Consider the following 7399-nt stretch of genomic DNA (forward strand, 5'->3'; position numbering starts at 1 on the left):
ATATATATATATATACACAGGAATTACGATTATATAATAACACAACAACACAATACTTGATTGGACACAACACAACAACACAACAACAACACAATACACAGGAATTATGATTATACAATTATGATGATCCCAACTCTCAAAATCATATAAATGTTATGTTTCATATCAATAATCAGTAGTTTGATATAGATCAAGTTAATGACATAGTATAAATTTTTATATAATTAGTTGTTTGATATAGTACAAGTTAATGACATGTACCACTCTCAAGCTCCTCCAAATCAAGGTAAGGTGTAAATGATGGTGCTGCTGGCAAAGGTGGCAGAGATGTTGTTGATGGTGAAGCATGTAAACCGGCAGTCATCTCCTCATTTGCAACAGATGGAAATGATGGTGTTGAGCTTGAATTACCTATACAACCACTCTGCGACATGAAAGAGTCCATAGCCTATGCGAAACACAACACAGATCATTGATTATAGATAGCACAAATTGTACAAACACAAATTATAGATAGCTCAACATCATTGATTATACTCATTATAGATAGCAGAACACATAACAGTGAGAACACATAGCATAGAACTAGGGCTGCCACTTGGTTTGGTAAATACCAAACCGATCGAAAACTGACCGAAAATTTATGATTTGGTAAACCGAATTTTGGTAATCGAAATAAAAAAAACCGAAACCGAGAAATACCGAAAAAGTTTGTTTGGTTTTTGGTAAATAGACTAAATACCGAATTTACCGAAATTCTAATTATTTAAAGACTTATATTTCTAAAAACACACAGACTAATAATCTTATTTCACGTTTTCAATTGTATATACCATTTAGTAAAAAACAAGACAATGAATAGAAAAATTCAATTATACTTGGTAGCATTCGGGTCTCAATTAAAGCGATCAACTTTAATTCAATGTTACTTATTATATAAAAACGCTCTTACCTACCTGTCTTAGTCGATTCATCACACACACACATAGACAAACTCACTTAGATGACATGTAACCGCCCATGTAAAAATTTAGGAATGTTTTTACCTCTCTAGATGATAGGACTCCCCATAAGAAGCACAAACGTAATAGGGTTAGCCGCCTTGATCAAGGCCAAAACATTATCAAAAATACCTAATTTTTCTACCATAGTCGTATTTCACTATATTGATCACATCATAGTTCACAAGGTTTTTGAAAATTTTGCTTCCTCTTTGTAGTTGGTTCACAAAGATGTGCATATGCATATAACTTACTAAATAAGTTATACCACATTACCAGGCATGTTGTGGTTCCAATTATTACAATTCACAAAATTAAAATTCGACCATCTGATGTGATCATTATAGTATAATACAATTATAATAGAAAATTCAATTGTACTCAATAATGCTCGGGTCTTGATCAAAGAGGTCAACCATAATTTAACGTCACTTATTACACGAAAAAGCTTTTACTGCCCTTATGTGACTTATTTTGGTCGACTCTTCCACACACATACTTTCACATAGATGACACATAACTTGTTCATATAAAAATTTGGAAACATTTACATCCTGACTATTTCGGTAGAAAATTAAACCATACTCGATAATGTGTACTGAAATGACTATCTTTTGTATATGTATTATCAGACTCTAGAAACTCAAATGATATTTAAATTTTATAGTTTTGTATTGTTTTGTTATATTTTGAAAATATATTTGTTGTGAAGTTTGGTAATACCGAAAAACCGACATCCGAAGTTGGTAAGATTTATCTCATACCGAAGTTTTTGGTTTGGTAATTGAAAGTCATATTTCATTACCGAAAGCTTTGGTTTTGAAGTTGGTAACGCCCATTACCGATTCGAACCGACCGAGTGGCAGCCCTACATAGAACACATAGATTGATAGATACATACGGAGATTCGAGGCTTGGTGTTGCGAAGTCGACGGTGAGTCGAGGCGCTGCCCTTCCTCGGAGAGTCGAGGCGCTGCCCTTAGCGCTGCTGAGTCGAGGTGGCAAGATGTCGCTAAGTCGACGGCGAGAGAGGCGAGGTGGCGAGAAACTGAGTCGAGGTGGTGGAGCCGCAGAGGTGATGCGAAGTCGAGAGATGAGTCGAGAGAGGCGAGCGTGAGAGTAAGTGAATGAGTGAGCTGTGAGTCTATTATGTAAGGATTAGGGTTAGATCAACGATGGAGATTCATCTCCATAAATCAACGGCTTAGATTAATAGTTTTAATTTTTTTTTTAATATAACTCGGTTGGTACATGGTATACTGTATTTTGGGAAAACTTGTACCACGTACCAACCGACTTCTAAAACTTGGTACGGTACTACTGTACCGAAAACTCAGTTACAAACTACTTGGCATACCAATTTGCTTGGTACGGTTGGTACATGGTTGGTTAGTTTCGCGAGGGTCCAAATTGCCACCCCTACTAATCTCAACTCCACCCGGGTTTGATTCCCAGCAGTGGAAATCTCTGATTGTTTAACATTTTTACATCTTATTTTCTTATTTCCTTAACTTGTTTTTTTTTTTGTAAATTCTCCCGATACATACCAAGCTCAAAAGTATTTTTTTGTAGGCGCATGTTTGTAACTATTGCGAGTCGTTATTTTACTTTTGAATGTTTTACATCTTATTTCTTATTTCCTTAACTTTTACATCTTATTTCCTTAACTTGTTTTTTTTTCTCTAAATTCTCACGATACATACCAAGCTCAAAAGTATTTTTTGTAGGCACGTGTTTATAACTATTGCAAGTCGTTATTTTACTATTTTTCACTGTAAAGGATTATTTTTTTTGTTCAATAATCAATTAAATGGTAGTTTTAGATACTTATTGTAGTTAGCTAAAAATTGATAGGTAATCGATTTGAAGAGAAACAATTTCAAGCCCACTCCGGTTCTAAATCCTGGATCCGCCACTAGGAGAAAGGTCTTAATTGATCATCGTACCATGTTGATGAAATAGGTCGTCATGTTCATATAATACGTAAAAAATTATATAAATAAAACATAATTAATTGGTACAGATTTGGCAGTGGTGAAGCTAGCTTGTAGAGGTGTTTAGTCGAAAAAGCCAAGGTAGATGGGTATGTGTATTGCAGGGGATCATGCATGACAAATAGGGTACGTACATACGGGTCAATAGGGTTAGTTATGTCACGTCGATGTATATAATTAGATTAGTTTACGAGTTGAATCACACATAAAAAAATTATTTTATAAGGGTAGATAGTGCGTCTCTTAATTCTTATGATTTTTAGAATTTAAAAACGTTTAGGATTTAATACGGCAAGTGCGGCTATTAGGACCTCCAAATTTGCTCATTTGACCTCACTCTATTATGAATTATTAAATGACATATTTATCCTCTTACACAATAACTATTAAGGACACTAATTAAACAAAAAGTAATATTACATTTATTCTTTCTAAACTTTCTAATTCAATAATAATGGATTACATTTTATTCTTTTTCTTATTGATTTTTATTTTCTAGTTTTACCACATACTTATTAAAGAATTTATATATTTATAATATCATACATGTCACATACATATACAAAGTGAAATCTTATTTTTACAAAAATTATGATTTATCAATTATTAAAATACAAAGTAACAAAAATATATAATAGTTCATGTAAGAACATTCTTTTGATGATCGATAAATAAAATTTGAGACACAATCCTTGATTTTTTTTTAATTTTTAAGAGAATAGTATTTTTCATGATTCGAATTACATTTTCTTGAAAATTGATGTCATTGTTTCTTACAATTTGATCAAAAAATGAATGTCTAGTGACATTTTATGCAAAATAAAAATACAAAAAATAAAGAAAATCAAGAAATCAAGGTCGGGAATGGAGGTTTGCGTTAAAAAGAAAAAAGAAAAATAAATTAAAGAATGGAAGTTGGGAATGGATGTTCGCATGCAAAAAGACAAAAAGAAAAAAAGAATTTGAGGTATATATAGTGAGTGAATAAGAGGTGTAATGAGTAATATATTAATATGGGTCTGGTTCAAAGGACATCATATTTAACACAAATTTTAACACTATTTGTGAACCATTAGATTTTAAAACTTTCGATGGTTCAGATTTATTATTGCAATGATGTCAACATAACACCAAGTGATGTGGAAATTATATGGCATTACATATGTTTATAATTAGATTAAACTTTTCTTTATTATCAGTAAAACAAAATTAAAATTTAGGGTTTTTTTTAATAGAGATTTAGGGTTTTTTTTGTAAAAGAGAGAGGATGAAAAATAGCAGAAGATAGGGATGTCAAGGTGCCAAACTGTTTTGATAATATTGTTCATATGACTGCGTTGTTCATAGGATTGGGTCCTCCAACTCATCTTCTTCGACTGGCGTACTTTCCTAGAATAGCCTCCCATGCCTACCAACAATCTTGAATCTTGACCAAGATGTTTCTTAATTGTCTTAGATATGTGCTCTTGTTTATGAGCAATTTGGATTTCGGAAGACACTTAGATCAAGGCCCCCATTCAATTGATCAATAAACTTGACAAAATAGAACAATGGATTGAAGTTAGAAGATTTCAAAGAAGAAGATTGGGGCCTTGAGGAGTAGAGTTATTAACTTGTTAACCCTGCTTGTAGTCCTCGATCAACAAAATTCTCCAAATATAATACTCAATTCATCTAGATAGACTAGCATCGATCATAACTTCATAAGCCTTATACATGCATGCATGTGTATTCATGTGTTATTGTTGTAAGTATCGTGATTAGCCATAAAAAGTGGAAGCATGGAGATGAAAACTTGGAGTCTGTTCTTTTATGGAGTTTCTGGCGTTCTTGCTCTTGTGCTATTCTTATCATTTTTTTTTTGTTGTCTACGATTAATAAGAATTTTGATTTTGTTTTTTAATATTAAAGAAAAGTTTAATCTAATTATAAACATATGTAATGTCATGTAATTTCCACATCACTTGGTGTTATGTTGACATCATTGCAACAATAAATCTGAACCATCGAAAGTTTTAAAATCTAATGGTTCACAAACGGTGTCAAAATTTGTGTTAAATTTGATGTCCCTTGAACCGGACCGTATTAATATATATGTATGAATTACATAAATAAGGCTATTTTAGAAATTTGAAAAGAGGTCAAATGAGCAAATGCTTGTATGTAAAAGTAAAATGAAGGGGTAGAGAGAATGAGAGGTATACTGAGCAAATTTGAAGGCCCCAATAGCCGCACTCTAATATGCCCTTGATCGAATCAGTCAACCTTAAATATACCTCGTTTTTTACACGAAACATGATTGACCTACATCATGCGAGATCCTATTTTTCTCCGTTTTCGAACAAAAAACTCGTATATATGAGATTTAGGATCTCATCCTATTACACTTGAATCTAACCTATACTAAACAAGTTATACCGTTTTAGTAGACACGTGACGATCCAAGGTCATAAATACGTGAAAATAAAAATTTCATCATCTGATATAGGCATGGTAATTAAATAGGTCTACTGAAAAAAAAATCCACCATGTTTCGGATTTATTAAGACCCTCATCGAATTGGCAACCCTAAATATAACTCGTTTTTTACACGAAACGCGGTTAACCGACATCGTGCGAGATCCTATTTTTACTTGTTTTCAAACAAGAAGGTCCTATATATGAGATCTAGGATTCCATGAATTTTTTTTGTTAACTTGACCCTCCGGTGGTTAGGCTCCCCTTAGGAGCGCCTAAACATAATTAAGGTTGACCGCTTTTATAGAGACCTAAATGTTACCGGAAGGTTGTGATTTTTCATCCCTAGTCGTATTTCACTATTTCGATCACATCTTGTTTCACAAGATTTTCGAAAATTTTGCTTTGTCTGTATAGTTGGTTCATAATGATATATACTTGAATATAACCTACTAAACAAGTTATATCGTTTTAGTAGTCACGCTGTGATCCGAGGTCATAATTACGTGAAAATAAAAATTCCACCGCCTGATGTAGGCATGGTAATTAAATAGGTCTACTGCAAAAAATCCACCCCGTTTCGGATTTATTAAGCCCCTCATCGAATCGGTCAACCTTAAATATATCTTGTTTTTTACACGAAACGCGGTTGACCGACATCGTGCTATCCTATTTTTACTCGTTTTCAAACAAGAAGCTCATATATATGAGATTTAGGATCCCATGAATTTTTTTTGTTAAATTGACCATCCGGTGGTTAGGCTCCCTTTAAGAGCGCCTAAGCGTAATTATGGTTGACCGCTTTTATTAGGGCCTAAACGTTACCGGAAGTTTGTGATTTTTCATCTATACATGTATTTCACTATTTCGATCACATCCTATTTCACAATATTTTCAAAAATTTTGCTTCCTTTATATAGCTGGTTCACAATGATATTCATTTGAATATAACCTATACTAAACAAGTTATACCGTTTTAGTAGACACGTGATGATCCGTGACCATAAATACATGAAAATAAAAATTCCACCGTTTGATGTAGTCATGGTAATTAAATACGTCTACTGAAAAAATTCCACCCCGTTTCGAATTTATTAAGCCCCTCATCGAATCGGTCAACCTTAAATATACCTCGTTTTTTACACGAAACGCGGTTGACCAACATTGTGCGAGATCCTATTTTTCCTCGTTTTCAAACAAGAAGCTCATATGAGATTTAGGGTCCTATGAATTTTTTTTGTTAAATTGACCCTCCGGTGGTTAGGCTTCCTTTAGGAGCGTCTAAGCTTGATTAGGGTTCACCGTTTTTATCGGGGCCTAAACGTTACCAGAAGTTTGTGATTTTTCATCCCTAACTGTATTTCATTATTTCGATCACATCATATTTCATAAGATTTTCGATATTTTTCCTTTCTGTTTATAGTTGGTTCACTATTTTCCTTACATATTTACAATGACGTTTATAATATTTTTAAATTAATAAAACAAAATAAAATGAACCCAGAAATCAAACATATAGAAATTTTTTTTTTTTTAAAGTGTATAAAACCAGAAAAAAATTAGTGGGCTTCGAACTTGGGTGGTTCAGCCTCCAAAACAAGACAGCTGGCCACTAAGCTAAACAGATTTTTCCTTGTTTGTTTCTCAAAGATTGTATATTTTCTATGCTAACTTATATATTATATTATATTATATTATCAGGACCCTTCTAATGAGGGATCCCTATTTTAAACCATTTATAGGGATAGGGCATTACACCAACTTCCCGATTATAATTTTACATCTCCACCGTTCATATCTTAGGTCTATATGAGTAGATCACCTCTACAAAATTTCATATGATTTGGTGACCGTTAAGGCTTTCAAAAGTTCAATTTAGTTTTAATGACCTTCAACGGTTTTAGTTTGACATAAGCTGGACCGTTCAAGATCATTAAAACTAAATCA

This window comes from Fragaria vesca, linkage group LG5 (genome assembly GCF_000184155.1).
Source record: "Fragaria vesca subsp. vesca linkage group LG5, FraVesHawaii_1.0, whole genome shotgun sequence".
NCBI classification, from domain to species: domain Eukaryota; kingdom Viridiplantae; phylum Streptophyta; class Magnoliopsida; order Rosales; family Rosaceae; genus Fragaria; species Fragaria vesca.